This window comes from Cucurbita maxima, unplaced genomic scaffold, assembly GCF_002738345.1.
Source record: "Cucurbita maxima cultivar Rimu unplaced genomic scaffold, Cmax_1.0 Cma_Scf00077, whole genome shotgun sequence".
Taxonomy (NCBI): domain Eukaryota; kingdom Viridiplantae; phylum Streptophyta; class Magnoliopsida; order Cucurbitales; family Cucurbitaceae; genus Cucurbita; species Cucurbita maxima.
The window spans coordinates 308,186-320,254 of record NW_019272093.1 but is presented as its reverse complement, the minus strand read 5'-3'; the positions used below and the strand labels follow the sequence as shown (position 1 = coordinate 320,254).

The window sequence follows — 12,069 nt, the reverse complement described above, 5'->3', positions numbered from 1 at the left end:
TATCTAACAAGACACCCTTTGATGCACTCTACAAAGGACCACCTACATTTCACCATCTTAAAGTTTTTGGTTGTAAGTGTTATGAAACTGTAGTACACCCTAAGCAAAAATTTGAAACTCGGACAATTCCTTGTGTTTTCGTAGGATATCCTTGTGGTAACAAAGGTTACAAATTGTATGACATGCAATCTAAAAAATTCTTTATCAGTCGTGATGTTAAATTTTGTGAAGATGATTTTCCTTCTTCATCAACTTCACAAACTTTAACATTAGCTCTTTTAACTCCCATTTTATCACTTCATGATTCATCCTACTCAAACATCCATATTAGTCCTTCCCCACATTTTATTCCTTCACTTACTACTTTGTCGTCTCCTCCGCCTTCTATTCCTTTTCAAGATTCACCCACTAATTTTGATCTTATCATATCTGATACATTAGTTCCACTCCGATGTTCTACTCATATAAAACAATCTTCAGCTTGTCATAATGATTATGAGATGTCTTCTGGAGCCAATCATTTAACCTCTAGCTCAAGTCCCAACACTAGCACCAGGTATCCCCTTCATGATTACTATAAGACCCGAGCCTCAATGGAAAGTTTAAAATCTAATTTTTCCTTTTATGTTGAACTTCTAATATTTTGTTGAGGGTCTTAGAGACCAAATTTGGAGATGAGGTAGCAGACAAATATACTTGGAAATAATAGAAGAACTTAGGAAAAATATTAAAAAAATGATAGAAAATTAGAAATATGGTCAAAGTCAACTAGAGGGTAATTTGACCATTATACCCTCCCTTCTAGTAACATAGGATTAAAAGAAGAAAAAGAAAAATAAAGAGGAAAAGGAATAGAAGGAAAAATGGCTGAAAAGAAAATAATAGAAATAGGGAGAGAGAAAATTCTAGAACGGGAAGGAAAGTTCTAGATAGAGAAGGAAAGCTCTAGAGAGAGAGAGTGAGGTAACCGTCGGCCACGAGGATTTCGGTTCCGGCCGAGCCTTCTTCATAAAATCTTCACAGAATCAGGAAAGAACAATTCTCTCAAATCGTCCAAAACCGTCAAGGATCGAAGAAAATCCGTAGGTAAGTTCTTGAACGGTTGTTTTCAGATTTTCCTCAGATTTGTTAGAAATATTGAGAGTTAGATTTCGAAATTCGAGTATGTTAATCTAGAAAAGATTGCTGATTGATTTGGATCGAAAAGAGGAGTTCCAACTTTCCATCAATGATGTGAGTATTGATATCTCTTGTCAACTTTGGACTGAGTTTATTACCAATGTGGTTAGAAATAAATTACAAGAAAAATAGCTATATGTAGATGAGTATGAGGTCTATAAATCTAGTTGTAGAAATCATATTAATCCAAATTATAGAAAGAAATACGAAAATGCAAAGAAAATAGGAAATAATCGGTTTTCTAGAAAATTGCAGAGATGTGGGGAAGAAGACGAACGGCGAAGGGACACATGTCAGGAAAAGAGAGGGTCATCGCCGAAATGGTTGACACATGTCTAGCATGTATTGGCAGAGAAATTCAATGAAATACTTCGCGTCGGGCAGGATTCGAACGCCGGCAGTCACTACCCGAGTCCGCGACTGATGGCCTGCGCAACTTGGATCACCGACCCGGCTTCGCGTTGCCATGCGTCAGCGTAAAAGAATTCAGATTTCCAGCGCGTCCTTCCGATTTCGAACCGATGACCTCGACCTCGATTGACCGTTCAGCGGGTGCCACATGGCAATACCTCAACGCGCGTCTTCCCTCCCTCATGCGCGTTTGTACGCGCGCGTGGCCGTGCGCGTGTAACACCTTCCCAGGCACGTGAACGCGCGTGAGGTGCTGTTTTTCAGCCCGTTCGACTTCTGTTTGCTCGATTTCCCTTTCGATTCCAACTCTGGCCCTATTTTTATATATAATAGGACTTCAATGAGAAAAATCAGTATTTGTGGACACGCTATTGGTATAGAAATGCTCAACGAAAAACACGCGTCAATCAGGTAAGTCACCACACGGAACTTTAGGAAGAAATACTTGTAGGAGTCGCTTGGTTATGCATGCATGCTAGTTTAATTACCTTAGGTGGTAGCTTTCCATGATTGAATGTATGTAATTTGGTTGTTAAGAGTATGGATGCATTATATGAAGTATTTTGAGAATTATCTGAGTGTTGCAATTATGCTTTAAGCTTTCGCTTTATATGTATATGTTTAATTCATGCTGAAAGGAGGATGGGAACTTATGAACTCTGAGCTCCGGGACTTGATGGATATTATCGCCTCGTTGAGCATGTATGTTTACTTTGCATGAATTTTGTATGATGATGTTGGATGATAGATGTGTGCACACTCAGTTAATTCTCACCGACCCACAGGTTTGATAAAGTCTAGGGATTTGTGTTAAAGTGACAAGTCACTATGTATAGACTTAACCCTTTCCTAGGAGCCTAAGAAACAACCACGACACACAAAGCTCCTCTAGAGTACCCTTAGGCTACTTGTGTGTGAATGGTGATATAGCTTCGTGGGGGACCAGTGGGTTCTTGATCAAGACTTGACTGCTCGATAGCTGTTTTAGCATGGGAAAAAGGAGACCCACGTCGTAACTGACCATTTAGCTGGATGGGATACGGGAGGTAGCCCTCCCAAATACAGGGGGATTTACCATGGGACTATGGGGTTACAGCTCACTTCCTAGGTAAGACACCGGGTAATCTCAAAGCCATGCCGAGGTAGCCACTCGCAGAGCACCAGTCAAACACAGGTTAGCATAAAGGAACTCTAGGGGTATAAATGAAAGGACGAAGACCAAAGAAGCCCCAAAGGGCAAGTTCCAAGGGGCAAGACCTAAAAAGCTAAGACCTGAATTAGATGTCCTAGAGCCAAAGAAAAAAGCCGTGGAAGTTTGTCAAAATTTGGATGCGATAAGAGCCTACGAGTAGAAGGCTTACTGAGTATAATTTTTATACTCATTTCTTTTACCCTTGTTTTTTCAGGTACCAGTCAAGGTGGAGGAGCGTTCGAGAGCTGTGCGGTCACAGAGGGGGTCGTTTTGGAGCGTCAGTCCCTTGTCGGTCTATTGGAGTCTTTTGTATTTCATTTTACAAATCTTCTCTTCCTTTTGTTTTAATTGAATGGTATTTTTATCTTTTATTTTACTCTTATTTTCTTTCTTTTCTTTTTTTGTTTATTTTTTATTTCGTCTTTTGGGTCACGGTCCGAGTTTTTGACCTCGAACATCGGGTCATGACAATTACCTTTCATTCTCTCATTTTTCTCCTACTCAACGTGCTTTTCTAGCTCTTATTACAGCCCATACAAAACCTAAAACCTATGATGAGGTAGTTGGCGACCCATTATGGCAGCAGGCTATGAATGATGAAATTGCATTCTCTCATTCCTCTACCACCTGGCCATAAAGCTATTGGCTGTCGTTGGGTGTACAAGATTAAACCCAACTCTGATGGTTCTGTTGAATGTTATAAAGCTCGACTGGTAGTAAAGGGATACACTCAAGTTGAAGGTATTGATTACAAAGAAACATTTTCTCCTACAGCGAAACTTACTACACTTTGTTTGCTTACTCACTATTGTCCCTACTCGAAAATGGTTCACTCATCAGTTGGATGTTCAAAATGTCTTTCTCCATGACAATGTAAACGAGGAAGTCTATATATCTTTACCACTAGGTATTCATCGGCACGGGGAGATTACAGTATGTCGGCTCCATAAATCTCTTTATACTTTAAAATAGGCTTCTTGTAGTTGGTTCTCCATATTCTCTACCACTATACAAAATGCAGGCTACGCTTAGTTCAAAGCAGATTACTCTTTATTTACTAATAGTAAAGGTACTTCTTTCATGGTAGCTTTTATTTATGTTGATGATATTCTGTTGACAGACAATAATCTCAAAGAAATTCAACATCTCAAGACTAGTTTACTCGAGAAATTCCTTATCAAAGATTTAGGGAATTTGAAATATTTCCTAGGCATTGAATTTTCTAGGTCTAGAAAAGAAATTTTTATGTCGCAAAGGAAGTATGATATTCTCTTTATTTACTAATAGGCATTGATATTCTTCATGACACAGGAGCACGTCCAGAAAAATTTCCTATGGAGCAAAATCTGAAACTTTCTTTAATAGAAGGAGAGAAGTTGATGATCCAAGTAAATACAGACGGTTGATTGGCAGATTAATATATTTATCTATTACTAGGCCTAATGTAGTGTATTCAGTTTGTATGCTTAGTCAATTTATGCATGAACCAAGAAAACCACATTGGGAGGAAGCTCTTTGAGTTTTGAGATACATCAAAGGTACAATTGGTGAAGGACTTGTATTACCATCTGAAAACAACTTATGATTACAAGCATATTGCGACTCAGACTGGGGTGGTTGTCGAACTTCCAGACGGTCAATTTCTGGGTTCTGCATTTTCCTTGGAAATTCAATTATTCCTTGGAAGTCTAAAAAACAAACCAATGTGTCCAGATCATCAGCAGAAGTCGAGTATCCAGTTATGGTAAATACTTGTTTAGAGTTAACTTGGTTAAGATACATTCTTCAAGACGTGAAAGTTCCACTATTCGAACCAGCATTATTGTATTGTAATAATCAAGCAGCATTACACATAGCAACCAATCAAGTTTTTGACGAACGTACGAAATAAATTGAAATAGATTGTCATATAGTTCGAGAAAAATTACAAGATGGAATCATCAAACCATGTTATGTTTTGACTAAAATTCGATTGTCAGATGTTTTCACTAAAAATTTGGGAAGACATCAATTTGATTTTTTTTAAAGACAAGTTGGGTGTGATTGACATATACTCCCCAACTTGTGGGGGAGTATTAACCTACAATATTTGAAGAATATATTATAATAATTAGTTGTGGAATATATCTTAGATATTCGTAATGAGTTAATATTTTTTCTTTTATGATTTGATTAGTACTATATTTTATTTTATTCTCAAGATTTAGTTGTTTATATTTTCCCTTATTTTTAGGTAGTAGTTTGTAACTTGTATCCTATTTAAACGTTGTGAATATTAATGAAGATTGCACTCTCGATCCCAATTCTATTTCTCATTCTTAACAGAACTCAAAGTCAGAAACAGAACTAAGTACTTACAACAAAAACAAGAACAAAGAAAAGAAAGAGTGCGGTATCCTAGCATATCAAGGACACGATTAAGAGCCTACAAGTAGGCTACTTGCTGAGTCTTGTACTCCTTCCTTATTTTGCATTTTTTTTCCGGTAATAAGGAGCTAGTCGAGGTTGGGAGCGGACTCTGGAGCAGGTGTCATAGACAAGCCTCACCCATCGTCTTCAACCCATTTGTTTTGAAATATTTTGTGTTTTAACTATTGTGTTGTGTTTTAATTACTCCTGTATGAACACTATTTTGTTTTAAGTAATGTTATGTTTTCAATACTACTTGTTTTATTTTGTGAAAGTTTACTCGTCTTTTTGGAGTATTGAGTCAGCCCGGTCCTTACATATGATGACTAGATAAAAGTCCCGTTGGTCTAGAACATGAGCGAAAATAAGACTAGGTGAAGGACCCGAACGATCATAACATAAAATTAATTTCCATATTATACTTTTACATTTTTAATTCAAAATTTTAGAGAGCAATAACCCATAATGAGTTTCAAGCATATATTTTTCGATTTAAAAAATAACACGTTATTAATCACGATTCTATTTTTATTATAAACAATTTAACAACAGTAATGGTTATTACGGATCAACTGTTATCTTCCATTACACTCTTTTTCAACTATAAAAAGTGAAACAAATCAAGCACAAATGTGTTCATACCCATCTCTTTTCCTCTCCGATTTCAACAATGAGTTTATTTTCAACACTTGCACATTCTCTCTTAATTTCATCATTCTTTGCTAACCAATTCACTACCATCGAAGGATCATTAATCCAAAACCCAAATATTATGGTCAAGATAACAAATGCTCTAAAATCTAAAAATCAGCTCACTGTTCACTGCAAATCTGACGATGATGACTTGGGAGTCCACAAGCTGATACCTTGGAACAGCTACGACTTTAGTTTTCGTCCAAAGCTTGGCCTAGAGTAGAGGCAAGTCAGTTAGAGTTGCTACATGCGTGATTGAACAAAGTTCAGTTTCTATACAAGTCATGTTCAGTTAGTGACGAACATCGTCTAAAGTCTAATGAAGCCATAATATCTAGCAAAAAAAAGGTTTTTCAGGATTGTGTCAAAATCGTGACATTGTATGGTTGAAATTGTACGACTGTGACAGTATTAAAAAATGCTAACACAATGTAAAATACAGGGAGGTCCATCGAATCAAGTTCACAACCAATTGTTATTAGAAGACAGTCACAATGTAGTAGACCCATTTATTTAAGTTCCCAATTTTGAGAGAAATTAATGGAAAATGTTGGGTTTATATAAGGACATGAAAATACAAATATATGATACAAAAAGGCACTTTACAATATGTCATAAATAATAAGGTAATACATTTTCATTGAGAAATGACATATTAGAGTAGGGAAATACGGACTTACCATAATAAGGAATTTCACAACTCGATCATAGATGGTAAAATAACAATTTAAAGGTTCATTATGGTTTAAAACAAATTGAGAATGAGGAGTTTCCAAAATTCTAATTCATTTTGGATTACTAAGAATAATAAACGTGGTTTTCAAATAGTTAACAAATTGTTCCGTCATTTAATAAAAGAAAACAAGAACTATTTCAAATGAACCTTATTTAGCTGATCTAGATGGGGTGGTTTGGTTTAAAGTTTTGTTTATGATGCTTATGAATCAAATAATAATAAAATATTCCGAATGTGACAAATTACCAAAATACCCCTAAAGTTCCACTTAATTACAAAACTGTAATTAAAGAAAATCTACAACCAGATTTGGTTCCAGAACCATCCTACAAAAGAAAATCAATTGTATATTCAAATCTAATTGTTGGATTGAGCTGCTGTTTGGATATGTTTAACAAGACTAAAGGTTCGGTAGATCCAACGGCTTAAGTTGAAAACAAATGTCGGTAGCACCTTCATCGTTTTAGATATTTTTTACTTAATTTTAGATAAATAAAAAACGAGAAAATGAACCACAATTCTAGAACAATCAATGACTGTGCAAGCTTGATCTATAAATACGAAGTTATGGATAATATTTCAAGACAAGAATCAAGTGATGATTTCTAAAATTCGAGTTTAAAGCTTTTAGATTATAGAATTTTCTTCCTCAGATTTCTTCTTCGAGGGTTATGGTTAATCATTTTCCATCCTACCAACTTCTACACATTCCATATGGGATTTCCAACAAGTTTCGTGAAGGAATCAGGAAATAAAAAGCTCTAGAATCGGTTGTCCCGAAAAAAGGTGAGAAACATGTTTTCTGGCGAACTTTGGAAGGTTATAACTCAAGTTACAGACCATGATAAGGTATGAAATTGCCCCTACTTCTTCCTTGAAACTTTATCTAAACGTTTCGTGGAGAAATTTAGCCCATTAGAGGTGTATATAGAGCAGTACAAAGGAAAAACGAGAGGAATATGATAAGGAAAAATTGTGATTTTTCCAGCCACCCATGAAGAAGATGAAGAACAAAGTCAAAGGTAAAACTTTGAACAATAAAAGTCAAAGGTAGCCATATGTTGACCTTTCTAACACTTTTTGATCAATTTGGATCCCTTTCAGACCAGTTTTCATTAATTTCTTTATGGTTACTGAAACTAGACTCAAAGATGAATCTAGTAAAGATAATTTAAAATAATTCGGAAACCGAAAGCTCAAGAACGGAAGTCCCGAACCCAGATGAAGAGGTAAGTAGCCACCTTGGACTTTTCTTAAAAAATACTTGTTGGAATATCTTGGATTTCTACATGAACCCTAAACCATGTATGGATTAAGGATATATAAAAGAAAAACTCAAAGAACCCTGAGTTAAAGCCCTAAACAGATCAAATTTCTCGGGATTTATGTAACATTAAAATAACAAACTAGATGAACTTCGCTGCCTATGAAATTTTAATGCTGAGCATATTATAGTATATGGAGGTTATATATGAAATTTGGTGGACATTGGATAAGGATAGGAGGTAAACCAAGAAATGGTGCAAAATGACCATATTTCCCCTAAGGATGTCTACCTACGGTTCATGACCTGGACCTCCATATGCTATTAAATTTCGTGATAGAACTTATCATATGATGTCTGATGATGTGGAAAAGTTTGAAAGCCATTGGAACACGTTAAGTAGCAAAACCAAGAATTAGGGGTAAAATGACTAAAATGACGAAAATGCCCCTATGACTACTTATTTAAATTCAAGGTCTATATGTCCAACAAATGACTTGCTACTTCTTATAAGGCCCATTTCTAAGGACACCAAGGTTGTTCAAGAGTTCAAGTTGATTAGAGCAAGCTTGGAACCTAAAGCAAGTTTGGACCAAAGAAACACCTCAAGACTCAAGACCCTTTAATCACCCTTAAGGAATTCATTACGAATCTATGACCTTCTAGAAAAACTCAGGCTTGTTATTACGATGGATTCATATGTTTACGAATGTATGTTACAACTTATTCCTCAAGGAATTAGGAACATTAGAAACTTACAAGATTGAGAACCATGAAGTCTTGGGCGTAGGTATTCATGTTGTAACATAAGGCAAGCATTGGGTGTAGGATTTCAAACTACGCTTCTTGGAACGCATGAAGCCTTAAGCGTAAGTATTCGAACTAGGTTGCTTGGAACGCATGAAGCCTTGGGCATAGGTATTCAGACTGTATCATAGGGCAAACCCTTAATGCAGAATTAGACTACACCGTTTGGAACGTAAGAATCCTTGGATGTAGGTTTTCAGAATATGTTACTTCAAATGCATGAAGCCTTGGACATAGGTTTTCAGAGCATATCGCAGAGCAAGCCCTGAGGTTTGGGTTAAGACTGTGTCGCTTGGAACGCTTGAAGCTTTGGACACAGGATGTCAGGTTCATATCTGATACCATAAATCTTCAGGACAGTGTGTTGGAGAAAAAAACAAAGAACCAAACAAGAACTAAGAAAGTACGAAGAAAAAGAGAACGATCAAGGACTAGAACATGGATCAATAATCAAGAACCATAGTGCTAAAGCCCATAAAAGATAATGAAGGTTTTAGAATCCAAGGTTCAAGATCGTCAAGAAATATCTTGATAAAAACTTATTAAGATATAATATTTGGATAATATATTATAATAATTAGTTATGAAATATATCTTAGATATTTAATCCCAATTCTATTTCTCATTCTTAACATTTTATCAGAGCACCGATCTTGGTGTTCTTAAATATCTTGATTTTCTTTATGGCAGAATCAACCAAATCCAGCTTCAAAAATTCGGATGTTAACTTAACACATTCTTATTATATTCATCACTCTGATCATACCGGATATTCACTTGTTCTAATCAAATTAAATGGAACAAATTACCAATTCTGGTGTTAATAAGTTATCCATGCTCTTATTGCCGAAAAGAAAATTGGCTTCATTGATGGCACTATTGAAGAACTTTGTTAAGATGCAAATTCAACCAAATTTGAACTCTGGAATCAGTGCAACAGTATGATAATATCTTGGTTAACTCATTCAGTTGAAGCAGATATCGCTGAAGGTATTATTCACGCCAAGACAGCTTATCAAATGTGGGTTGATCTTCACGATCAATTCTCACAAAATAATGCTCCAGCAATTTTTCAGATACAAAAGTCGATAGCAATGATGTCAAATGGAACCATGGCACTGCCAGCATATTTCACCAAGCTCAAATCACTCTGGGATGGATTGGAAGCGTACTGCATGTTGAACAAAATTCTCTGTGGGAAACACTCGCACTCTTTATTAAGACCAATCGAGAAGAGAATACAAGACACTTGGTAGAATACTACTACTTTATAATACTTGGGATTTCTTGGGATGAAAAACTAGGTAGGGTCGAAGGGTATTTACACTATACCCTACGTAATCTAGACCTAACAAATCTAAATTTTTTTCCTAAAACATCCAGATCTCTTTCCTAAAATATATAGTATCTTTCCTAAAACCTCTACCAAAATAAATATACAATGAGCTCGTACAATTATTGAGCTTTACTCTATTGGGCTAGTGATGATATTTTAACACTCCCCCTCAACACTAATTCTCAATCGCCGCACCATGTTAAGCCGACAGCGAAAACTCTCATGTTTGGCAGTATTAAGCCCTTTTGTAAACAAGTCTGTCACTTGGTCATCTGTCTTGATCTGCTTCATCTCAATTTCTTCCTTTAGAACCTTCTCTCTAATGAAATGGTACTGCACCTCCATATGCTTTGTTCTAGCCTGAAACACCAGATTTTGTGCTAGGCGAATCGTAGATTGGTTGTCGCAATGAAGTGATATTGGATAGTCAATTTTCTGGTGCAAATCTTTCATCAAGAGTTTCAGCCATGTACTTTCATGAGCTGCTCCAGCCGTGTAATTTTCTGGTGCAAATCTATAGTTGATAATGATACTGTTGGTTGTCTCTTGCTACACCAAGAACTTGTTCCTGAACCAAACTTAACACATACCCAGCGGTTGACCCCGAGTATCGTGGTCTTCTACATAGTCAGCATCACAGTATCCAACTAGCTTGCAATCTTTACTTCTTTTGTACAAAAGAGCATAGTCGATTGTACCTTTGACATATCTCAAGATATGTCGAGCTGCATCCAAATGAGGCTTCTTTAGACTTTGCATGTACCGACTCATATTCCCAATTGCAAAGAAATATCAGGCCAAGTTAAAGTTAGGTAGATAAGACTACCTACTATTTGTCAGTATGTCGTTTTATCGTTCAACTCTTTGCCTTCATTTTCCATAGTTTCCAATCTTAACTTGCTGCGAGTGCTAGCAGGACTCGTACGGTAGTGATCTTTGCCACTGGACTAAATGTTTCATCATAGTCTAGTCCATATTGTTGAGAAAATTCTCGAGGTACAAGTCGAGCCTTGTATCTCTCGATTGATCCATCCAATCAACGCTTTATTTTGTAGACCTACTTGCAAGAGATGAGTTTGACATCTCCTAGTCTTGGCACTAGTTCCCAAGTTTGATTCTGCTTCAGAGCTATAATTTCTTCCTCCATCACTTTCTGCCAAACCGAGTTTTATGATGCCTCTTCATATGTCTCTGATTAGTAAACTCTATCTTGTACAATAGCTGCATTTGCATATTTAGGATTTGGCCTTCGGATTCTATTTGATCGCCTAAGATGTTGATGTGTCGTTTCATTTTTATCAGATTTGCTTGATTGAGTCACCTCTTGCTCGTCAATGTTAATGTCACTTGGATCTTTAGGCGCATCAACATTTGATTGAATTTGCTTAGTTTGTAACTCCATCATCTGTTGCAAAATTTCTTCGATGTTTGAATCTGGTAAGACTTTCTTCTCTGAGGACCACCATGAAGATGCTTCATCGAAAACTACATCTCTTGATGTATAGTATTTTCCACTTGTTGCATCACAGTACTTCCATCCTTTCCTTTGATTGTCGTATCCAAGAAATATACACTTGACTGCTTTCATGTCAAACTTGCTACGTAGATGGTCAGACACAAATACATAGCAAACACACCAAATACTCAGAAGTAACCAACTGTAGGTTTCATGTCCCATAGTATCTCAAATGATAAGATGAATCCTAGCTTTGGTTAGAAAAGCTTGTTGATCACATGGGCAGCAGTTCGCATAGCTTCAGCCCAAAATCTTTATGGAACATTTTTTGCGTGAATATGCTTCGACAGATCTTTGTAAGGTGTCGATTCTTTCTTTCTGTTGCACCATTTTGTTGTGGCGTGTAGCACATGTAAACTGACGTCGTATCCCACACTCATGCAAATATTACTTGAACTAATCTGACGTGTATTCTCCACCATTGTCTAAATGTAGACAACAACAAATATTCACTCTGTTGACTTCTGATAATCGAGAGGAAATCATCGACGGAGTAAAAAATGGCCGAAAGAAATTTGTTGGAATA

General features: G+C 36.4%; 1 long non-coding RNA gene across 1 annotated transcript; it reads left to right on the top strand.

Moving 5' to 3' along the window:
- Positions 1–1,711: 1,711 nt before the first annotated feature.
- Positions 1,712–3,085, top strand: LOC111472528. Its single transcript, XR_002715441.1, has 3 exons — positions 1,712–1,840; positions 1,924–2,001; positions 2,997–3,085. It is a non-coding gene; the product is annotated as an uncharacterized LOC111472528 (long non-coding RNA).
- Positions 3,086–12,069: the final 8,984 nt, after the last annotated feature.